The 25,543-nt window shown below is 42.2% G+C and overlaps 1 long non-coding RNA gene across 12 annotated transcripts in view; it reads left to right on the top strand.

The window, feature by feature from the left end:
• Positions 1 to 25,543, top strand: part of LOC117196918 (uncharacterized) — a 102,275-nt gene that overhangs the window by 8,025 nt on the left and 68,707 nt on the right. For all 12 annotated transcript variants that reach the window (XR_007471091.1, XR_007471088.1, XR_007471090.1 and 9 more), the window contains exons 3-4: positions 350 to 429; positions 22,872 to 22,942. This is a non-coding gene — a long non-coding RNA (uncharacterized LOC117196918). The remainder of the gene's footprint in view (positions 1 to 349; positions 430 to 22,871; positions 22,943 to 25,543) is intronic.

Genomic DNA, 25,543 nt, shown 5'->3' with positions numbered 1-25,543 from the left:
TCAAACTTTTAATGGGATTTGAAGAATTTAAACATTCTCAAATACATATGGAAGATTGAATTCCATTATAATCTGGTCATTTTTGAAAACAAAAATCATAGAGGGGAAATTTACCCTTCCAGATAATGACATAAGTCACAGTAGCAGACATGTAGAACAGTGGGACGGAATAGAGAACTCAGAAACAACACTTTTACCTATGAGAACTTGGTATGTGATAATGGTAACATCACAAATCTATGAGAAAATCATGTAGATAGTCAACTATTGCTGCAGTAATAATACCATGTAATGAACAACCCAGAAATACCAGTGGCTTATAGCAGCCATTGTTTTTTCTCTCTCACAGGTCTCTACTGATCTCATCTGGTCTGGTCAAGACTTGGCTGGACTCAGCCGAATTCATCTGGGCTTTGCTCCAGGACACAGGTTAGTTCAGGTCTTTATCACATGCCTCATTCTGGCAATGACAGGAGCTCAAGAGATGAAGTCTCATAACCCAAACACATTTAGCACGTCTGCTGCCATCTCCTAATATTTCATTGACCAAATTAGTCACATGGCCAAGTCTAACAAATTGGTAGAAGGTGCTGCAAAACCACATGGCAAAGAGCATGGGAGTATAATTCTATAGCATGGAGGACACGAAGGATTGGGAATAATAATCCAACCTAACACACAAGTTTTGTTTCATAGATAATGTTGGAAAAATTGGTTCACCATGGAGAAAAGTAAAGCTGCATCTATATCTCATACCATTTGGAAAGGTGAAATTTCAATGAATAAAAAAACCTAAAAGGGAAAGGGAAAACTATAGAGCTAATAGAAATTAAAAACAGAAGAGTAGCTTTGGAATCTTAGGATAGGAAAAGATTTCTTCAATAAGACTCTGAAAGCATAAACTATAAAACCAAAAGAATGATGAACTTGACTATATCAAAATTAAAGTTTCTGGTTAACAAAGAACATCATAGACCAGCTAAGAGAAAGTTGATAGACTGAGAGGTGTTTCCAAACCAAGAAGACATTAATGTCTAGGATATAATAGGAATTATATTCCTATTATATTGAGAAGAAAAAAACAGGAAACACAATAGAAAAATAGCCAAAGGATATGAACAGGCAAATTTACAGAAGGGAAGCTTGAGAGACTAACAAGTAGATGAAGAGATATATTGTACAACATGGGAATATAGCAAATATTTTATAATAACTATAAATGGAATATAACCTTTAAAAATTGTGAATCACTATATTGTACACCTGTAACTTACATAATATTGTATACCAACTATACTTCAATTTTAAAAAGTAGATGAAGAGATATACAATCCCACTTATAATCAGATAAATGCATATTAAAGCAACAACACACTTCTTTACATCCATTAAATAGGCAAAAATGTGAAAGTTAGGTAACACCAAGTGTTGGCTAGGATGGGAGGAAGCATGAACTGTCATGCATTGCTATTGGGAGTTAAGTCCCTGGTACAGCTGTTTTGAAGTTATCTGGAAATATGTAATAAAATGTAGTATGTGTTTTCCTGTGGCCCAGCAGTTCCACTCCTGAGAATACATACCTCTAAGAAACTCTTGCACAAGTCCGTAAAAGGGCACAAGCGAGGACAATCATCACAGCAGCAATTGAAGTAGCAGCATATTGTTGGCAAACAGTATATATCACCTGTGCATTACGGAAGGTTAAATAAAACGTAGCATATATCATAGAATAACATGCAACTATTGGAAGTAATGCACTAAGTGTCCATCTTGCAACATGGATAAATCTTTAAAATGTTTTATAAGTAAAAAACAGTAAGAAACAACAAGATGGTGTAAGCCCCAGGCCTTGGGATGTCTTTCACTAGAGGATGCATCAATGTTTTTCATTTCTGCTCTTAGCCGGGCACTTTGAGGGAAGGATAAGGAAGGTGCTGTTATGACTCATTTTCAACTCAAATATTTCCTCCTAGTTTTCACATGAAATTGTGGCAATTTTCATGTAGGCCCTCCCCACCATGCCCCGGAGTGGACTCCTTCGCAGGCCCCCACGGTTTCTACCACCATGCCATGCCCAATCGCCTCCCTGCTCCCCTATACGTGTTTAATATACATTTATCTGGTTCTAAGTTTCCTTCCCAGGCTGGGTGGGAGGTAAGTGATGGCTCTTGAGGAGTGGCCACAGTCAGAGATATAGAATACACCCTTGCCACTCTGCTTGTCACATCTGCCTACTTCCCCATTTCCAAGTCAGGAACACCCAAACATTACTAGATTTTAAAAAGCTGTATTTCAAGACTGATCTAGAAATGTGTTTGCTTATGTTTTTTGTTTGTTTGTTTGTTTTTTTGACGATACGCGGGCCTCTCACTGTTGTGGCCTCTCTCGTTGCGGAGCACAGGCTCTGGACATGCAGGCTCAGCAGCCATGTCTCACGGGCCCAGCCGCTCCGTGGCATGTGGAATCTTCCCAGACGGGGGCACGAACCCGTGTCCCCTGCATTGGCAGGCGGACTCTCAACCACTGCGCCACCAGGAAAGCCCTGCTTATGTATTTTTTCTGTACCTCCTAGTGTGCTGTCAATGCTAGTAACAACTGTAAGGATGAAACAATAACAGTAACTGTAATATTAGCTGTGTGTCAGTAAGCAGTAGACACAATGGCCTTTTAAAGTTGACTGAGAGGGAGGAGATGGAAAAAGATAATTAGCTGTGGAGATTTAGGTTAGATATCAGAAATAGCTCTCTGAAATCAGGGTTGACAAACAAGTGAAGGAGTTACCAGGTTTGGGCATAGATAGGTAATTTTTTTAAAAGATTTCGGAGTTTTCTAAACTAAAGACAAGGGCATGGATGCAATGGCTCTTCAAGTTTCTCCCAGCCCTGTCAGGTTACGAATCTCCCCCACGCAGGCATGTTGGAAACACAATTGATTCCCACCAAGGTACACTGAGAATAGCCCCTGCTTGGGTTACACTGCCTTAAAAGCTTGTCTCTGCCCAAAGCTTTCCTTAATGGCTCATTACTAGCATGTGAAATTCTGACACTTAGTAATGGCTATGATTTCATGGTCCTTAAAGTCCAGGAACTTGCCTAAGCCCAGGTAGGGAGCTCCACAGCGCAGCACGTGAGGCCCAGCGGCCCACACCCTTCCCGGTGGACTAAACAACAGCTGCAGGCTTCTAACCTAGCTAGAAGGGACCCAGCTAGCTTTGGGTCTCTGATTTCTGCAGAAGCCAGGATGTGATCCTGAGGAGATGACTCTTCTCGGGATTGAATATCTTAATGACTCCCATTTAGGGTCTGTATAACACTCATCACTGGCTCCCAATATTGGGACATTAATGTTAGCTCGTATGTATTACCTAAACCTAACCGTAAAAGGGCTAATGATTTATCCATCTGTAGTTTCTGTAACTCCTAGGAGCTGTGTAATCCAGTCATTCTGTATTTGTGCGACCATTACTGACGGAGTTCTAGGGAGTCTTGGGAGATGAATTTCGAAAAGTAGATTGAACCCAGATTATAGAACCTTAAATGCCTGGTTAGGAGTTTCAATTTGTAGGTTAAGGCAATAGGGAGGCTTTGAAGGTGTTTGAGAACCGCATGATGAAAGAGCACGTTACATTTAAATGAGCAAATATTTATTGAGGAAAAGGACAACTATTAAGTCCCTATTAAAGGACAGCTCTATGGTTAAGCGCAAGAGAAAGAAGGTCCTTGCCTTCAACGAATTTATGGTTGCTAGGTGTTGTTCTGTTTTTTGTTTTTAATATAGGGGGGACAGTATTCTGAGATATTAACAAGTGTGGTTTTCCTACATTTTCTCTACCCCAGCCTGTTCCCTCAGGGTATGGATATTCCACAGCAGAGATTTAGAGAAAAGAGTCTTCTCTTGACTTCCAGGTCTCGAAATGGCCTTTAAGTAGCCACAGCAGAGACAAGAGTTTTATAGAAAAGCCCCGGATTTTCATGAGCTGCAAGACAACATAAACCATAGATTTGGAACTACAATTTTAGGGGCCCAAAAAAAGTGCTGTTAAAGGTTTTCCCACAGTCTCTCTCTCAACTTTCCTTGCCTTTTTTTTTGTTTGTTTGTTATTTAATGTTATTCTAAGTAAACAATAATTGAAAATATTAGCCTGAATTTTATCATTTATTTTTATATTGTGAAATATCAGTTTTAAATTCAAATATAAGAGCATTTAACTTATAAGCAGAATCACTAAAATGATCTAATTCATATTTCGTAGCTTGTAGATGCTTATGTATTTCGTTCTTACCAGAACAGTGGAAACGCTGCACAAAACTAATTCACTTGTTTTTATTTCACTTCTTGATATGTGCTCACTCCACCAACCCTCTACCTTCAACTTACTGTTGAATGAGGAAGGACTAAAAGGAAAAGGAACTATGCGGTGCCCTAAGATTTCCCTTTCCTCCTATGTCTTCATTTTCAGGATATGTGGTTGGCTAATACAGAGAGTATCAAAAGAAACAAAGGCTCCGATAAGATTCCTTGGTTGTTCATGTCTTTAGAATACCATGGCCCTTTTTCTACCTTCAAAACCAGTCCTGGTTTGAAAGGAAAGCATGACCTCTCAGGGCTGTCAGCGCCCCAACTTAATCAAAGATGAAATACACTTACATCTTGCTGAACTTGAAATCATGCGGGACAACCGGAATTCTGTGCTCATGGGGCAGCAAGAACAGCAGACGTGCAATGCATGCATATGCCCTCTGCTCATACTCCACTGTCCCATCGGATTTCACATACAAAACATAGGTTCAAAAATAAAATCAAGACTTTTGAGATAGCATAGCAGCAGAAAGCCCTTCTGAGTGTGGGCCCCTGTGTGACTGCAGAGGTGGTACATCCATGATGCTGGCCCTGTTTACCAGAATGGTTGAAGGTCCCGGCTGCCCTGCCTCAGGTGAGATAATGGTGCTCTGGACTGGGGGTGGGAAAGAAAGCCTGTGGCTTTGAATACAAACATGTCATTGAGAAAGGGGGCTCCATGTTCTGCTCTTGTGCCCCACACACCCACCTCTTCACCAGGTCAGACCTCAGAAACCACTGGGAACTGGGAAGATAAAAGCAGGGAAGACCAGAACCTTGCATCCAAGGCTTCCAATGAAAACTTGGGAAATAGAAAAATATCGCAAAGAAAAAAATTAAGCTATCTATAATCCTACCGTCCAGAGAGAGCGACTGTTAAAGTTTTGTGTGATTTGTAATATATATTTATACAAAATTTGTAAAGGTAAACATTTCTCATGCCACTGAATACGCTGCTAGAAAAGTTTTAAATATAACTTCCCATTTTAAGGTGAGGATTTGGTGGTGGTTTGCACAGTGAATTCTGGAGGGAAGAGTCTGTAAACAGAGAGCCTGGTCAGAAGATAAATGCAAGAATCCCAGAGGGGATCTGGGCTGAAGGCCTGCAAAGAGGAGAGAAGGGAAGGGACTGGATGAGGCTCAAAAATAGAATGTGGAGCGAAAAAAGCAAGTCATCAAAGATTCCATCTATTTCGAGTTCAAAAGGCAGATAAAACTAAATACTATGTTATTCAGGAACACATACATAACCATTACAACTATAAAGCAAAACAAAATTCAGAAAGGTAGTTCCCGAGAGAAGCCAGGGAGGCAGATGTGTTCAGAAATGGGCACACAGGGGCTTCTTAAGGGGCTGGTAATTGTCCATTTCTTAGGCTGGGTGGTAGACACGTGAGCGGACAATTATTTTTTGAACAGTACCCTTTCATTTTATACAGGCACACCTCAGAGACATTGCTGGTTTGGTTCCAGACCACCACAATAAGGCAAATATTCCAATAAAGCAAGTCACGAATTTTTTGGTTTCTCAGTGCGTGTAAAAGTTATGTTTACACTCCACTGTAGTCTATTAAGTGTGCAATAACATTATGTGTAAAAAACAACGTACATACCTTAATTTAAAAATACTTTATTAGGCAGTTTGGGATTGACATGTACACATTGCTATATTTAAAATGGAGAACCAACAAGGACCTACTGTATAGCACAGGGAACTCTGCTTAATATTATGTAACAGATTAAATGCGAAAGTAATTTGAAAAAGAATAGATACATGTATATGTATAACTGAATCACTTTGCTGTACACCTGAAACTAACACAACATTGTTAATCAACTATACTCCAATATAAAATTAAAAGTTTAAAAAAATACTTTATTGCTAAAAAAAATGCTAAACATCATCTGCGCCTTCAGAGAGTCATAATCTCTTTGCTGGTGGAGGGTCTTGCCTCGATGTTGATGCTGCTGACTGACCAGGGTGGTGGATGCTGAAGGCTGGGGTAGATGTGTCAGTTTATTAAAATGAGACAACAATGAAGTTTGGCCCGTCGATTTATTCTTCCTTTCACAAACGGTTTCTCTGTAGCATGCAATTCTGTTTGATAGTATTTTACCCAGAGTAGAACTTCGTTCAAAATTGGACTCAGTCCTCTCAAACCATGCCGCTACTTTATCAACTAAGTTTATGTAATATTCTAAATCCTTTCTTGTCATTTCAACAATCTTCACAGCATCTTCACCAGGAGTAGATTCCACCTCAAGAAACCACTTTCTTTGCTTATCCATAAAAAGCAACTCCTCAGCTGTTAAAGTTTTATCATGAGATTGCAGCAATTCACTCACCTCTTCAGGCAGCACTTCGAATGCTAGTTTTCTTGCTGTTTCTACCACGTCTGCAGTTACTTCCTCCACTGAAGTCTTGAACCCTCAAAGTCATCCATGAGGGTTGGAATCAACTTCTTCCAAACTCCTGTTAATATTGATATTTTGACCTCTTCCCATGAATCACAAATATTCTTAATGGCATCTAGAATGATCAGTCCTTTATGGAAGGTTTTCGATTGACTTTGCCCAGATCTATTAGAGGAATCACTATCTATGGCAGCTATAGCCTTATGAAATATATTTCTTCAATAATAAGACTTGAAAGTAGAAATTATTCCTTGATCCATGGGCTGCAGAATGGATGTTGTGTTAGCAGGCATGAAAACATTAATCTCATTGTACCTCTCCATCAGAGCTCTTGGGTGACCAGGTGCATTGTCAAGGAGCTGAAAGGAATCTTTCTTTCTGAACACTAGGTCTAAACAGTAGGCTTAAAATGTTCAGAAAACCATGTAGTAAACAGATGTGCTGTCAACCAGGCTTTGTTATTCCATTTATAGAGCACAGCCAGAGTAGGTTTAGAATAATTCATAAGGGCTCTAGGATTTTTGGAATGGTAAATTAGCACTGGCTTTGACTTCAAGTCAACAGCTGCATTAGCCTTTAACAAGAGAGTCAGCTTGTCCTTTGAAGTTTTGAAACCAGGCATCGACTTCTCCTCTCTAACTATGAAAGTCCTAAATGATATCTTCCAATAGAAGACTGTTTCTTCCACACTGAAAATCTGTTGTTTAGTGTAGCCACCTTCATTAATTATCTTAGCTGGATCTTCTCGATAACTTGCTGCAGTTTCTATGTCAGCACTTGCTGCTTCACCCTGCACTTTTATGTTCTGGAGATGGCTTCTTTCCTTAAACCTCATGAACCAACCTCTAATAGCTTCAGACTTTTCTTCTGCAGCTTCCTCGCTCCTCTCTCCCTTCATAGAATTGAAGAGCATTAAGGTCTTGCTCTGGATTAGACTTTGGCTTAAGGGCATGTTGTGACTGGTTTGATCTTCTATCCAGACCACTAAAACTTTCTCCATATCAGCAATAAGGCTGTTTTGTTTTCTTATCATTGTGTGTTCACTTTTAATTTCCTTCAAGAACTTTTCCTTTGCATTCACAACTTGGCTTAGTTTTCAGCCTGTCTCCTCAACTTTTGACACACCTTCCTCACTAAGCTTAATCGTTTCTAGCTTTTGATTTAAAGTGAGAAACATGTGACTCTTCCTTTCACTTGAACACTTAGAGACTATTGTAGGGTTATTAATTGGTCTAATTTCAACATTGTTGTGTTGAAATTAGAAGACCCAAGGAGAGGGAGAGAGATGGGAGCAGGGTGGAGCATTCAGAACACCACACAGTTATCAATTAAGTTTGCTGTCTTATATGGGCTTGTGGTGCCCCAAGACAATAGTAACATCAAAGATCACTGATCACAGATCACCATAACAAATATAATAACAAGGAAAAAATTGGAAATATTTCGAGAATTACCAAAATGTGACAAAAGACATGAAGTGAGTAAATGCTGTTGGGAAAATGGCACCAATAGACTTGTTTGATGTAGGGTTGCCACAAACCTTCAATTTGTAGAAAACACAATACCTGTGAAGTGCAGTAAATTGAAGCGCAAGAAAAATGAAGTCTATGGGCACAGTGGTTGAGAGTCCGCCTGCCGATGCAGGGGACACGGGTTCGTGCCCCGGTCTGGGAAGATCCCACATGCCGCGAAGCGGCTGGGCCCGTGAGCCATGGCCGCTGAGCCTACGCGTCCGGAGCCTGTGCTCTGCAACAGGAGAGGCCTGAGCAGTGAGAAGCCTGCATATCGCAAAAAAAAAAAAAAAAAAAATGAAGTCTATGCATGATATAGTCTAGGCCACTATATCTTAGGCCAATTCCAAAAGATAAGGTTTTCCACAACCTCACTCTTCCGTATAATGAGGCTTCCGTATAACCTGTCCGTATAACCGGACAGGTTACACAAACCGGGGCTCTTCCACCAAAACACTCCCAGCCTTTTTGTCTTCTTCACTACCCACATAGGTAACCCTGTTCTTAAACAGCTGGCTGGAGTATATTTATTGGAAAGTGTCATTTCTGAGCTGAGACCAGCAGCAATGCAAGAAGCATCCACCAGAATACGGATACACAGACACGTGAATATATGCAGGTCTAATCATGCATGGCCAGGAGCTGGAAATGCTTTCTGCTCTGAAAGCATCTGCCTTGCAGGATGAGTAGCAGGTGATTATCATGCTCTTCCAGCTTCTGCAGCAGTCACCCCAAACCAAATCTAGGATGCTGAAGGGGTGTAGTAGCTGCCAAGGGTCTCACAGGGTCCACTTCAGGTTATGGGAAGACAAACAGTTACATGGTGATTGGGTTGACATGCTACATGAGATACTTTCAGCAGGTTCACAGACAAGCATTTTTTATTCTAATATTATATACATAATATATTTTATTCTAATAGTATATGCATATTACATATGTCACTGACACCTAAAAGGAATAATTATTGCTTTGAGCAGAACTTAGCTAAAGCAGAGAGCAAAGTTAACTTGAATTAATGGTTTAAAAACTCCCTACATATAATAGTGTAACTGGTGCCTAGAGATAGTACAAATCATGAAAGTGGTTCACTTTGGTGGTACCTGAAGGTGGGAAACATCGCACAGGGACTTGGCAGTTCTTAAGAAAGTGGAATATGGGCAGCCTTATTCTACGACCCCAAACACAGCTTGTGACCCCAGGGACTATTGTAAACCTCTCCTCATTCTAATAATAATTCTATTTTGATCCCCTTTTCTCTGCCAGTCTTTGGCAAAGTGCTCTATGTACATTAGCTCATATACATGTAAACGAGCAATATTTCTGTTTGATACCCTTCCTCCTGCTCCTCTGTTTCTTCATCATCACCTTCATCACAAGGCATCGGTGCTGGGGCCTCTGGAGGAAAACACCCTGGCAAAGTCAATCCTGTACCCATTCCTGTTGTTATACTGAAGAGTAACAGCACAAACTTACCTGAACTCATATAAAAAACACCTACAACATTATTTCGCAATGTGTAAGGGTATCAAGTCAACACTTGTGTACACCTTAAACTTACACAATGTTATATGTCAATTATATCTCAATAAAGCTGGAAAGGGGGAGAAAAAGAAATACCTACAATGGAATTGAAAAGATAAACAATTTGGCTCATTTCTGGTATAATCTTGTAGTGCACACCCCTCACCGACCCCCAGCCTCTGTTTTTTCACTTTTTTAAGTGAAAAGCACTCTGTGCCCATTACCCCACTGGAATAGTTTGAAATCTAACCACTTCATCTCTAGTATAGAAAGTCATTGTAGGAAATATGAATTCTGATAAACAGGCCGTTGTTTTAAGTGACAGTCTGGTGCAAAATAAAATGGATGAGTTATAAATCTCTTTAAGTAATTATTTTATAGTAGATACTCAATAGACCTTTAACTCTGCCATTACTCCCATTCATAACATGCCACAAGAATAGAGAAAAAATATATCAACAACTGAGAACCTTTTTTTAAAATGCAGGTAGTAGAGTTCTAGCAGCCTCTGGGCAAAGCATTTCTATGATGATTCACAGATCAGGTAGAGCTAAGATAAAAGGGTGCTGAGGATAAAAGCTTAGCTTACTTTAGTTTAGTTTAGTTTTGTTTCATCAGAGTAAACTTCTCTAAAATGATAATAATCCCAAATATGGAACGTCTACAAATTAAAGAGAGATCTATCATATGTGGGTAAATTTAGAAAGGAATTTAAAGGTATTTTTAGGCTAACATTTGCTAATAGATGATGCATGCTCATGGAACAAAATTCAAAGATACAAAAAGATAGATAAGAGAAAATAAGTTTCTCTCCCATCCTAGCCTCCTAGTTACCTCCCAGGAGGCAAACATTGCTATCAGTTTCATAAATATTTCCATATAAATATACATTTGATATATATAAAAGTTAATATATGCATTACATTTATTTTTGTAATGTAACTGATAGTATTTTACACTGCTTCTGCATCTTTCTTTTTTCACTTAACGGTGTATCTTAAACATACTTCACTATCAGTACCAAAAAAGGTTGCTTTAATCTTCTTCAAGGCTATGTAATATGGATGTATATGGATATAGTACCATAATTGTAGGACATTTATATTGTTTCTAACCTTTTGTTAGTACAAACACCGCAACAACCAATGACTTCACAAGTGTGTACTGTGTCTGTAGCATATACTCGCAAGAGTGGAATTGCTGGAACCAAGGGTATATATATTTAAAGCATTTTTTAAAATTTATTTATTTTATTTTTGGCTGCGTTGGGTCTTCATTGCTGTGCGCAGGCTTTCTCTAGTTGCGGTGAGCAGGGGCTACTCTTCGTTGCGGTGCATGGGCTTCTCATTGCAGTGGCTTCTCTTGTTGCGGACCACGGGCTCTAGGCGCGCCGGCTTCAGTAGTTGTGGCTCGCGGGCTCTAGAGCACAGGCTCAGTAGTTGTGGTGCATGGGCTTAGTTGCTCTGCGGCATGTGGGATCTTCCTGGACCAGGGCTTGAACCAGTGTCCCCTGCATTGGCAGGTGGATTCTTAACCACTGTGCCACCAGGGAAGCCCTCAAGGTTATATACATTTAAAAATGTGATGGCTATTGCCAAATTGTCTTTCACAGGGGGACCTACTATCAAATGGGTATTTTATAATGCACTGTAACAATTGCTACTGTGGTCATTCTTAAACTTTATTAAATGCTTCTACAGTAAGAGGGCATGATTTTTCCACAGCAAAATCATGTTTAATACAGTTGACCCTTGAACAACACAGGTTTGAATTGTATGGGTGTGCTTATAGGAGGATTTCTTTCAATAGTACTACAGGATTGTGGTTGGTTGAATCCACGGATACAGAAACTTGGATACAGAGGAACCCCATGGGGATATGAAAGGCCCACTCTAAATTATACTCGGATTTTTGACTGCACAGAGGGTGGGAGGGTCAGTGTTCCGACCCCCTCATTTTGTTCAAGGGCCAACTATATTGTTTTTACAGATACCCCTCACTTTATACACTAGGTGTTAGCAAGAATGGCACATTGGATATTCTGCGTTCTTAGAATTGCCTGCATGGTAACCAAACTGCGGTTTAGCTAGGCTTTTAAAAATGGGCCTCTACAGAGCTTAGAGGATTTTTAGAGCATTGAAAAGACCTTGTATGATATTATAAAGATGAATGTATGTTGTTATACAGTTGTCCAAACCCATAGAATGTACAATGCCAAGAATGAACCTTAAGGTAAGCTGTGGACTTTGGATGACTATGAATCGTTAATGTAGACTCACCCTTGGTAAAAAAAAAATGTACCACTCTGGTGAGTGATGTTGGTAACGGGGGAGGCTATGCCCATGTAGGGGCAGAGGTTATATGGGAAATCTCCGTACATCCCTCTCAATTTTGTTGCTCTAAAAAAAAAGTCTCTTAAAAAGGCATATTAAAAATGCCTAGGGCTTCCCTGGTGGCGCAGTGGTTGAGAGTCCGCCTGCCGATGCGGGGAACACGGGTTCGTGCCCCGGTCCGGGAAGATCCCACATGCCGCGGAGCGGCGGGGCCCGTGAGCCATGGCCACTGAGCCTGCGCGTCCGGAGCCTGTGCTCCGCAACGGGAGAGGCCACAACAGTGAGAGGCCTGCGTACCGCAAAAAAAAAAAAAAAAAAGCCTATATCTACATACATATATCTTTTTTGTTAATAAATGTAAAGGGCAGTATTTCTTTGGTCTACTCTGGAGTTTAGAAAGTGAAACTGAATAGAAACCAAGATGAAAGATAGTGATCAGTCTTCCTTTTTAGTGCTGACTGCAGCACAAACAACCAAATTATGAGAAATAAATTACAGTTTAAAAAAATCCCGTTTTAATTATTGCAAATGTTACTATGACTTGGTAAGAATTATTTTTAATCACCTATAATTACATGGATGGTGTACAGCTAAAAGCATCCAAAAGCCCCAATTAAAAAAAAAAAAAAACCCTAAGACAAACTTTGCTTTTGTTTGAAATCTGCAATGTTTTCCCTGTATATGCTTCCCCTCCCAAATAAATTTTATGGTTAGAATTGCTGGGTTTTAGCAAATACAGAAAGTCAGCTAGAAACATCCTTTCTCTGAATTCAGTGGGTTTGCGTCTTACCCAGTTTGAGCAAATTCTTGGCGAATATTTCATGAACTCACAAGAGACGAATTTATTTGACATGTTTAGGAGACATGTAAAATAAGGTCGTGTAGGTGTTAAAGCTTCAGAAAATCGGGGAATTCCCTGTGCCAAAGAGCGCTCCCTAGATCTGCAATTAGTAGCTGGAATTATAAAGGAATGTGCAAAATAGAATTCTTCCTTAACACTGCCTATTAGAAGCTTCCATTCTAGGTAGGATTTTTCCTCCCTTCCTTCACGAAGGAGGGAAGGAGAGCGAGGGCGAGCTAGGTCTGCGGTCGGAGGAGTGTCTATTAATAGAAGGTGAAGTGTTCTAATACCGAGAGGGTGCGTCATAGCGTCCCTCCCTCGAGCTGCGAGAGCCCGGGCGGCCGCGGGAGCCACAGCGCGGCACCGGACGCCCGCCGCCTTCCTGCTCCCGGCCCGGCCGGCCCGCGCCCGGCTCGCGCCCAGGATCTGGGGACCTGCGGGAAGGGAAGGGGAAGGGGTCCAGGGAGGCGTTCGGCGGCCCCCGCATCCCCCCAGCCTCAGGTGGCATCGGACCCACCCCCGGGTGCACGGTCCCAGGACCGAGGCGCCCCTGCCCGGGTGGCAGCCTCGCGCCGCCGCCGCCCTCTTCCCACCCTCCTCCCCTGCGGGCGAAGGGAGAACAATAACCTGGAGCGCGCCTGGGAAGCGGAGACTCCAGGGCGCACAGACAATGCGAGGGGAGTTCCGAGGGGGCGGCCCCCGCGCGGCGCGCGCTCCCGCGGGTCTCCCTGAAGGTTAGGACCGCGGCTGCTGGCCGGCCCCCCCGGGCACTGTCGGAGGCCACGTGGAGGATATTTAGGTCTTTTGAAATCTAAAATCTGAAAGCTTCTGTTCAAGGCCGGGGAGAATTTCCGCTAGTCTAGATGGTACCTCATTAGGCGGTTAAAATACACACAGACAGCGTGTGATTTGGGTCCTTCTCTATTTCGGATTTGAATCTCAAAAGTCACTTGTGGAATTTCCATAGGCCTATCTTTTTGTAAACAGATCGTTCTGGGATTCCCCACCCAGTCTCTGGTCTTACTCTGCCTGTTCTTCCAGCTTGACCCGGTCTAGATCTTGAGATTTCAATCTGCCTCTCTCCCTCTCTCTCTTTCTCTTTTTTCTTCTCTCCCTCCCTCCCTCTCTTCCACAACATACAGTTTTGTTCCCTTTGTACCTTTTCTTGAAAGTGTGTGTGTTTGTGTGTGTGTGCTCGCTGGCGCGCGTGTCCTGCAGTTCCTTCTCCCTTCTGATTGGTGCCTCCACTGGGTTCCCCTGCCCTTTCTTATGTGTTGATTTTATTTCAATCTTTCTCATAATCTGCTCCCTTCAATTCTTTCTTTTCCTTTGTTTTTCTTTCACAGGTAACTACATTTGTATGATTTTTTGGTTCCCATTGCCTTAAGTTCTGTCCCATTAAGGACTCAGGGTTTCCTGGAAAAAACCAAGAGGATTCCACAGCGTTTTATCTCAGGGAAATGTGTTGTAGTTCCACTTTCAGTGAGTCTGGACTAGCTGGGATTTTTCTACTTATGTATAGGTCAAGCCGTCTTAGCTGAAGAAATCACAAACCTCTGTAATGTCCTGGGTGCTGGGCTGCTAACTTAAAATAAAAAGGCATGCAGGGAAAGCAGGGAAAAATAATATCTTTTTAATTTTCAAATTAGGTCTCTGAATATGGATTCTACACAAACACACATACACACACTTATTTTAAAGCAAAACTTTGATCGTACCATATTTGAAAGTCAGGACACTGGCATCTTTCACTCACCCATTAAATGTCATCTCCTTGGTCATCTCTTCGCACTTGTTCCCATCTGTGGAATGGCTGACCACTTGCCTCTTTCCTCTTGAGTCTGGTCTGGAGTACAAAGTACAACCCTTTATCAACCACACTAATCAGAAACAGCTCCTAGATTTGGGACCTGAAAAAAAGCCAGGCAAAAGATTGGTTAAAGTTTTAACAAAAAGCATACCTTTTGTGGCTAAAATATTTGGAGGTGAGAATGGATGTGAGTGGCTGGAGGTGAGGTTGGAGTTGGGCAATCATTACACAGATGTGGAGGCATTTTGTTCTGCCAGCGCTGACCCTCAGGTTGGGAGGGGCCTGAACATAGAACAAATCAGATAATATCAGAAATAAACTTGGCGCAGCCATGACAAAAGGAAAAAAAACAAAACAAAACCCAACAACATCCAAAGGAGAAAAAGAGTCCCCTGACTGATGAGAAGGGAGTAGAGGGTAACTGGCAGCTTTGTCTTTTTCAGCACCATCTGTGGAGGGCAGGGGTCTCCTCCCTCCTGTCACCACTTTCGCCTGCCTTTCTGACTTACCAAACCCACTTTCCTCCAGCCAGGGCCCAGGTTGAAAGTGGATCAAGAGCAAGCTTCTTGAACAAGCCTATTCACATAAGCCACCCTCATACCCTTCAAAAAGTTGTGAGGATTTGGGAGCCCAAAGGTCAGGCCCAGCCACCAGGATTAAGACTCAAAACTAAATTGACCTTATTGAAATTTACTTTATGCTAGGCACTCTGCTATCAGCTCTAACACCGTATCTCATTTAATCTTCACAAGACTTCGGGACAGATATTACCACCCTCCCTTTACACATACGAAAACGAAGACACAGAGTAATAGCTAAGAGCTTATTTGCCCAAAGTCACAAGGCTAGTGAGCAGTAGACCAGGACTCAAACCCTAGTCTAGCTCCAAAGCCTAAACAGGTTGGCAACAGCTCCAGAGATGAGCCAACTCTAGGTCAGCAGGCATCTGAGGAGTACCAGACATGCTCAGGGCTTCATGGGAGCAGCACAGGCTGGAGATGTTTGTCTAGCAATGTCTCTGGAGTCAAACTGCCTGGGTTCAAATCCTACCTACATCCTTTCCCAGCTCTATGACTTTAGACAAGTCAATTAACCCCTCTCTGCCTCAGTTTTCTTATCTGCAAAATGGGATGATGATGGTACTAGTGCTTCTCTCATAGGGCTGTTACGAGGCTTAAATGAGAGAATGGATCAAAAGCACAGTCCCTGGCATACTGTAAGTCCTCTCTCTGGTGTAAGCTGTTATTGTGATAATTGTTCGACTTCAACTTGACAGAGGATGAGCCCCCTGAGACTGACGGAGGCGGAAGGCAACAGGGGGATTCCCGCTTCAGGTGTACATTCCCCAGCTAAGAAAATAAAGCAAAGCCAGACAACAGAAAGACTTGTAAAGTTAGAACTTTAGCAAAAGACTGGAAAGAAGTTTAAGCATAATATAAGACCCTTAATTCCACCCCCCTTCACCCCCAGCCCACACCCTTCCTGCTGAAAGAGCAAATGAAGCTTCCACAGAACGAGCAGCAGTGTGGGGGAATGAGGCAAGCGTTTGACTGGCTGCCAGATGAGCCAAGTTTAAGTACAAGTTGTAACTTTGAGTAAGTCTCTTAATTTCTCTGAGCCTAAATTTCCACATCTGTAAAATGAGTCAGAGTGGATTTTTTTTTGCGGGGGGAGGGAGGTCTGCCCATCATCTCCCTCTCTTCTTCTGGGAACTGTTTCTCTCCCACACCCCAAGTATTGGACCTCCATTTTCTTATAGGACTCCACCTCCCTGGCCATAGTTGATTAGTTCAGGAGTCAGCACCTGACCAAACCTGGACCAGTCAGAAAGCTTGCTTGAGATTTTTGTTTTTGTTGTTGAGCTGGAACTGGGAAAATAGTCAACATCTCTGGGTAAAGCGTGTAGAATGGGGCTCAGGACCACTTGGCAGTCCTGGTTCTGCCACGTGAAGTTTAAGAGCTAACATGCAGTGAAAAGCAGAGGTAAGAGACAGATCATTCTGGTGGCATTTCGATCACGTGTCTTTGAGACCCGTGTATACTGCCTGGCCTGCAGTTAAATGAGACACTAAGGTTGATTCCAATCAAATTTCCTTTTTGCATAAGCTGGTTCGAGTTTGTTTTCTGTCAATTGCAAACCCCATACCCCTAACTAATACAGACTAGTTTATTTCTAAGATCCCTTTAGCTCTAAATGTCCATGCTTTTATACAAAAAAAAAATAAATGAATGGTGTTCAAATAGGGCTATGTCTCATAACCTTGTTTAGGTGTATGGAGTAATCAAAGATTAAAAAAAAAGAAGAAACTTCATTTAACTCACAAGTGTAGAATAGGTTCAAGACTCTTTATAGTCTTTTATTATACCTAAATGAAAGAAATAAATAGGTCAAAAGCTGGTGTTTTGGTAAACTGTGAGGAAATCAGCCATTAAATTATAAAACTTGGTTTCAAAACTGTTGATGTGATGACTTGGTTTTGAAATTGAATCCACTTTTTTCCTATGCCCAGTAGAACACAAGAGGGAAATTAGTAAATTTGGCGTGACGAAGACCAAGAATTTAGAAAGACTCCATCACAGTGTTGCTACTCTGAATTGCTTAGTTTCCCTACACTACCTAGTTAACAATGAGTGAGTGAAGTCTTTTCTTTCTTTTGGTTTAAACAGCTATAGCTATCTAATTCTCCACTTCTGATTTCTACTCTAATCCATCCATCTATCTGTGTATTATTAAAAATAACTTATATTTAGCTTTCAACAAACTTTTTTTGGTTTCTTAGCATTTATGAATTTCAATATATAAAACTTTGCAATTTTTCCCATGGTAAAATAACTCAGGAATATCTGGTAACAATAACTCTATTTTCTTTTAATGACCTCTCGTCAATATTAAATTTGAAATGCAGGCGTAATTTATATCTGTAACTGTGTTTTATTCTTCTCATTCTACTAGAGTTAATTCTTGATAACTAATGGTATGAGCGATGGTGCTTTCAGAGATAGTGTTAATTGGGGCTTCCCTGGTGGCGCAGTGGTTGGGGGTCCGCCTGTCGATGCAGGGGACGCGGGTTCGTGCCCCGGTCCGGGAGGATCCCACATGCCGCGGAGCGGCTGGGCCCGTGGGCCATGGCTGCTGGGCCTGCACGTCTGGAGCCTGTGCTCCGCAGCGGGAGAGGCCACGACAGTGAGAGGCCCGCGTACCGCAAAAAAAAAAACAAAAACAGAGATAGTGTTAATTGAAATCCAACCCTACAGAAAATTATGAGATCTCATTTTATGCTATTACTGTCATTTTAATCTCCCCAGAAAAAAGTCTTAAACCAGCGCTTACATGTATAGAAGTAAAACTATTTTGGGTTTCACAGACTCTTTTAGGTCATCCTTTTTAGTTGAAGACCTTATAAGATGTAAAATCATAGGTAAGTGAGAAGAAGTAAGAAGAGGTAGGGGAGGCTGGAGCTTGTTTAAGCCACTACTGAGGTATTAATACACTTGAATAACAAAACATTGGTGATGTGGGATAGACCTGGAATATCAGTGGTGCTTAATGACTGGCTCTGACTCTCAAGATCATCATCTAGAGCCCAGCAGGAACCCAACTATCAAGATCACTCCTAGTGAGGGACTTCCCTGGTGGTCCAGCAGTTAAAACTCCACACTCCCAATGCAGGGAGGCTGGGGTTCGATCCCTGGTCAGGGAACTAGATCCTGCATGCCGCAACTAAATATCCCACACACCACAAGGAAAGTCTCGCATGCCACAACTAAGACCCGGTGCAGCCAAATAAATAAATAAAGATTAGGATGACCCCTAGTGAAAGGTCAGAGCCATGAATATAAATACTTCTGTTTTATTGCCACTTAATAACCCTTGTGTAATCCTTCCTCTCGGGGTACTCCTAACCGGAGTCAGCTGACCTCAGCGATGTGGTGGGCAGTCTAACCCATACGCACCACAACCCTGTCATCGTCTTCTGTGTCCTTTGTTCTGTCCAGTGTTAGACTCCTGCTCAAACACCTCTTTGCTCTGCCCTCATCTCCACCACATCTTGACCACAGAATATCCGGCCTCAGTTGACTATTTCTTTCCTTATGTCTTGGTACCACCTCATTAAAATTGAAGGCCATCAAGGGTCGATTTCCTAGGAGACAGTGGGTGGGTGGAGTCTGCAGGGAGCTCTCCTGGACACTTGGCTGATCTTGGCTTTTTTTTTTTTTAATTTATTTATTTATTTATTTTTGGCTGTGTTGGGTCTTCATTTCTGTGCGAGGGCTTCCTCTAGTTGCAGCGAGCGGGGGCCACTCTTCATCGCAGTGCGCGGGCCTCTCACTGTCGCGGCCTCTCTTGCTGCGGAGCACAGGCTCCAGATGCGCAGGCTCAGTAGTTATGGCTCACGGGCCCAGTTGCTCCGCGGCATGTGGGATCTTCCCAGACCAGGGTTCGAACCCGTGTCCCCTGCATTGGCAGGCAGATTCTCAACCACTGTGCCACCAGGGAAGCCCTGATCTTGGCTTTTAATCTCCTTTCACTCTGATTATTGTGTGTGGCAGATCTGTTGTGCCTGTTCTTTGTACAGTTCCTGCTTTGACCAGGGCCAATTTGGCTTACTTTAGTTGCCTTTATCCACCCTTTGCTACTTACACAGTTAGAAAGAAATACCCGGCTCTACCTAACAGTTAGAAATACACTCAATAGGAGATGTGCAACCACTGCCCACATGTACAGAGAGTTACACACCCTCACTTTATAGGTACATATTTAGTAGAGGAACCCATATGTGTCAACAGCAGCTCTCTTGCATTTGAGTCAAGCCAAGCATCAGAAGACTGATAGTCAATAGACCAGCACCAGGGACTTCCCTGGTGGTGTAGTGGATAAGACTCCGTGCTCCCAATGCAAGGGGCCCGGGTTCCATCCCTGGTCAGGGAACTAGATCCCACATGCATGCCGCAACTAAGGAGCTCACCTGGCGCAGCCAAATTAAAAAAAAAAAAAAAAAATAGACCGGCACCATAATGTGCAAGTGGTGAGCTGCAAACCCTGCATAGGTGGGTGAGTTCAGAATCACGAATAACATGTATTTTTGCTACAATGTAACATACAATCACCACAACAGTGTCAGTCAATGAGTATTGCAACTTGGTGTGGACACAACTTGTGTCTGCACAACTTGCTGGAAATACCTTAAATACTAAAGAAGTTACATCTAATGCTAGAATATGGATAGATGTATGTAGATGTATGGTCAGGGAAGTAAAGTGATGATAACCACCATGGGAACAGTAGATAATTTTGTAATTACTGTGAAACATTGTTTTGTAATCACTGTTCATGTCTTTAGCCTTGTTTTGAATCTTTTAATTTCTTCAAGTGCACAACCAAATAGTCAGGAATTGAAAATACGTCATGAGCACAAAAACGACGCTGAATTATTAGAACACCCGTGATGAAGAGGAGAGGGGAAAGTGGAAGGGGTTAGGCAGACATTAGTGCAGATCGGTTTTCTGCAATGAGGACAGACATGCACACGAAATCCCAGACCCAGCCGGGAAGCCTCCTAGCCTATGATGAGAATGAGGACTCTGTATGAGAAATTACTTAATCATTCATTCATTTTAAGTTCCATCAATAAATGTTTACTGGGCACCTGTGATATGCCATCTATTGTGTCCTGGGAGGTGGAGATATGACAGCAGGCACACTGTCTCTGCTCTCAATGAGTTGTTATTTTAGTTGGGGAGAAGGACAAAAGCCAAGTAAGTAGAAAATACTGACAAGTGCAGATGTGTTATGAAGAAAGCTCACAAGGGGCTGAAATAGAGCATGGTGTGTTTGGGAGAAGAGACGCTTTTTAGAGAGAGTGATCTGGGAAGGCCTGAGGACGATAAGAACTTCTAATTTTAATTTCCCTCTTCAGTTCTTAGCAGCCAGCAAACAGCCTCCTTAGTTACCAGGGAGACTTCAGGGAGAGAAGCTCGGCCTGTTGCCCTGTATGAAGTAACCGCTTCGTAGATTTCAAATGAATGAAGAATGATATGGAATCACCACTGATTCAGTGGTATAGAAAAACTTAATGAGGAGCGCTCAAAGTATCTCAGAGAGGAAAGAAGGAAAGTCGATTACTTGAAATAACCAGGAGTGGGCAGTGTCAAAGAGATAAAGGAGGGGCTTTCAATGAGTATCACAAAGTGGAACATGTAGGGAATAAAGTGGATAGAAATTCAGCAGGTATTTACTGAGCATCTCCTACATGCCAGGCACTGTGGGAGAGCAGACATCAGTGATGAAGACTGAACCAGCCACCCAGCCTGCTGACAGGGGTCAGACCTGAGTACCAGAGAAGGCAGCTGGACACCTGAAGCCCAGATTGGGCACCCTGCACAGCCCAGTATTTGCCCAACTGAAAAACCCAGCACTAATTCGATAGCTAATATGGGACAGAGATGATGAGTGGGTTTTTGCTTTTAAAAGACTTACTTCAGGACTTCCCTGTTGACGCAGTGGTTAAGAATCCACCTGCCAATGCAGGGGACATGGGTTCGAGCCCTGGTCCAGGAAGATCCCACATGCCGCGAAGCAACTAAGCCCGTGCACCACGACTACTGAGCCTGCACTCTAGAGCTTGCGAGCCACAACTACTGAAGCCTGTGCACCTAGAGCCCGTGCTCTGCAACAAGAGAAGCCACTGCAATGAGAAGCCCACGCACTGCAACGAAGAGTAGCCCCTGCTCTCTGCAACTAGAGAAAGCCCGTGCGCAGCAACGAAGACCCAAGGCAGCCAAAAATAAACAATAAAAAAATATATATATAATTAATTAATGTTTTAAAAGACTTGTAAAAAAATTAAATAAATAAATAAAAATAAAAGACTGACTTCATTTTCCCTCCCCCATCCTCATCCCCCATCGTCCAGATTTTGTGATGGATCAGACTCTTGGCAAAGAAGAAAAAAATTTAAAAATCCATTCAGTGCTCAACCTCTGGGCCCTTAGATTTTATTTTTCCTTTAATACCAGCAAGTTTCTTGCCCCTGTAGGGATACAGTCTAGCAGGGGAGATCAACAGGTATCAAGACATCACATGGAGAGATAAAGGCAAGTTTATTCTGATCTAATATGAACAGTGGCTATCTCAGAGAGCTGGGGTTTGGGTGATTTTTATTGTCTCCTTTGTCCTTTTATGTAATGTTCAAAATTGTTGCAATGAACACATATTGTTTATATTATCATGAAAAAAGTTACATTTAATATTTTTAAAAGGAAAAACATACAAATAAATGCTATATTATAACTGTGAGGAGAATCAGAAAAAAGAAGTTCATGGTGCTTGGGAAGGAATCACAGGAAAGGGACCTGCTCAGATGAGTCTGAGAAGGCTTCCTGGAAGAGAAGCTCCTGTGCAAGTAAGAACTTGGAAAGAGGAGAAAATGAAATGGTAAAACCACATACAACAGAGGCAGGCAAAGATATGCTTAAAGCAGGGGTTCTGAATCTGGAGGCCCGAGGGTAAAAGTCAGGGGCTCAATGAACACAAATGGGAAAAATTTAACATATCTCTTTTTCCTAACGTATAATTGAAATTTAGCATTCCACTCCATTTTGAATGCAAACAACAAATACAGTAATATCAGCAGTACCTATGACTCTGTCAGCAGTAAAAATCTCAGATATTTTCAAACCATATAAAAGCCATTGCATATGTCTTGGAGTACCTTTAACACTTATTATCTTTTCAAAATTACTGTAGCTATTAAACTCACCATTAGATCATGTTAATTAATATTTTAATGAAGAAGTGTACATTACTATATCACAATTTAAATGTTGCTATGTGTATTTGGTTTCCTTTGTAATCCCATTCATTTTATTTTATGCATTTAAAAACATTATTCCAAAAAGGAATCCAGGAAAGGGGTCCTGTAGGCTTTACTAGATAGTCAAGGAGGTCCATGGCACAAAAATGGTTAAACATCTCTGCCTGAAAGAGAAGGAATGGCCCCCCAGTCTGATTATATTTTGTATAGAAAGTCACAATCAGTGTGAGAATTGATGAACCAATAAGAAGCTTAGAAATGAGAAAAATAACATCTCTTTTCCAGCTCACAAAGCCAAAGAGTTGATTTGAGGACACAGGCCACCAGGACTGATACCAGCCATGAAGAGTATCCAGGTAATTCCTCTTGCTCAGCCTTCCTGTTTGCCAAGCAACCTGCTGGTTTTCATGTGGCTTCCTAAGCAGCTTTGCACATAGGGAGAGAAATCCAATCAGCAAACGTGAGACTACAGAGACTACGGTCAGCTTGTGAGGGATTCAGAGTTCTTTCTTTCTTTTCTTTCTCTTCCTTCCTTTCTTTCTTTCTTTCTTTCTTTCTTCCTTCCTTCCTTCCTTTCTCTTTCTTTCTTTCTTTCTTCCTTTCTTTCTTCCTTCCTTCCTTCCTTCCTTCCTTCCTTCCTTCCTTTCTTTCTTTCTTTCTTTCTTTCTTTTCTTTCTTTCCTTTTTTTTTTTTTAAGCCGTGCCTCACGACTTGCAGGATCTTAGTCCCCCTGCCAGGGATCGAACCTGGACTCCTGCAGTGAGAGCGCAGAGTCCTAACCACTGGCCCACCAAGAAATTCCCCAGATTTCTTGTTTCAAATTCAAGCTGAACAACACCAAATGGTGGTGAGGGTGTGGAGCAACAGGAACTCTCATTCATTTCTGGTGGAATGCAAAATAGTACGGCTGTTTTGGAAAACAGTTTGGCAGTTTCTTATGAAGCTAAGACTATTTTTACCATATGATCCAGCAATGTTGATATTTGCCCAAATGAACTGAAAACTCATGTCCACACAAAAACTTGCACAGGAATGTTTACAGCAACTTTATTCATAATTGCCTAAACTTGGAAGCAACCAAGATATCCTTTAGTAGGTGAATGGATTAAAAAAAAATTGTGTTATATCCAGATAAGGAATATTATCTGGTGCTAAAAAGATATGAGCATTCAGGGCTTCCATGGTGGCCCAGTGGTTGAGAGTCTGCCTGCCGATGCAGGGGACACGGGTTCATGCCCTGGTCCGGGAGGATCCCACGTGCCGTGGAGCGGCTGGGCCCGTGAGCCATGGCCGCTGGGCCTGCGCGTCCGGAGCCTGTGCTCCTCAATGGGAGAGGCCACAACAGTGAGAGGCCTGTGTACCGCAAAAAAAAAAAAAAAAAAAAGATATGAGCATTCAAGCCATGGAAAGACATGGAGGAACCTTAAATGCATATTACTAAATGAAAGAAGCCAACCTGAAAAAGCTAACAGTGTGTGACTTCAACTCTATCACATTCTAGTAAAAGCAAAACTATGGAGACAATAAAAACATCAGTGGCTGCCAGGGATTGTGGGAGGGAGGGATGAATAGGTGCAACACAGAGGAATTTTAGGGCAGTGAAACTACTCCGTATAATACTATACTATATGATATTATATGATATTCTGTATAATACATGTCATTACATATTTGTCAAAACCTATAGAATGTACAACACCAAGAGTGAACCCTAAGGTAAACTATGGACTACTTTGAGTGATTATGATGTGTCGATATGGGTTCATAGATTGTGACAAATGTATCACTCTGGTGGAGGATTTTGATATAAGGGAGGCAGCATGTATGTGGACACAGAGGATATATGGGGACACTCTGTACCTTCTACTCAGTTTTGCTGCGAATCTAAAACTGCTCTAAAAATCATCTAGTTTTTAAAAATTCAAATTGAAATGTTTACATCAGTCATTGTGAGTTGGGCTAATGTGAGTCTGCTGCTGAGAGATGGAGTCCCCTCTAGTGTGCCAGGAGGGTCAGCCCATCTTCCTGGACTGAAATAAATGGACCCAGGTGGTTCTCCCAACCTCAAATGCTCTTTTCTTTTCCAGAGAATTGCTTCTCATCTGTTAAGGCCCAGGCATGGTGTAATGTCCTTCTGTTTCCCTCCTTGGCATTGCTAAAGGGCTCCTTCTACACTCCCCTTGTAATTAGCAGAGGTTGGTGCCCCGCTCTGGGGTGGCACACATAACCTGGTGCTGCAGGTCACTGCTGTTGTGTGCCTCTCACTGGACTGTGAGTTCCTCAAGGGCAAAGGTCACCTCTTTATCATTTTTCAATCTCCCCAGCGTCTGGCACATTAAAGCTGTCTAGAAAAGTGACAGTATCGGACCTGTGTTTTGAGGCAATTCCACTGGCAGCGATGTGGAGGAAGGCTTGGGGAGTGAGAGGTGAGGGACAAGGAGACTCTTCCAAGGTGCTTGGCAACATTCCCACTGAAGGACGATGAGGTTCTGCAAGAAGTCAGTAGCAGAGAGAATGGCAAAAAGGGAATGGAGGTAGAATCATTAAACTTGAGCGATGGGTTAGATGGTGGGGAAGAGGGGAAGGAGGACTGGAAATCTGGAAACCTCTAGAGCCTCCTTACTGGTCTCTTGGCATTAGTCCTTGCTCTCCTAAGAACTATACAGGCTGTTTTCAACAGAGTGGAGAGTTGATTAAAAAATTCGAATTATTTTCTGCTTCCACTCAAAATCTTCCAGTTCTTTCCTGGTGATCCTTACGTAGTTCTCACAATGGTCTATGAGGTCCTACTTGCTCCTACCCCACCCCTTGCCTCCTTTCCTACTGGAATCCAGTTCCCACTGCCCTCTCCCTTGCATCCTCTGCTCCAGCTGCATGTCGCACGCTCCCATCCCAGTTTCTTTGCACGCTCCATTCCCTCCACGTGGAACCCTTCCCCCAGCTAGTGCCCTTGCTTC

Source organism: Orcinus orca, chromosome 13 (genome assembly GCF_937001465.1).
Source record: "Orcinus orca chromosome 13, mOrcOrc1.1, whole genome shotgun sequence".
Taxonomy (NCBI): domain Eukaryota; kingdom Metazoa; phylum Chordata; class Mammalia; order Artiodactyla; family Delphinidae; genus Orcinus; species Orcinus orca.
The sequence above is the reverse complement of the archived record's forward strand: the minus strand, read 5'-3'. Positions and strand labels throughout refer to the sequence as shown.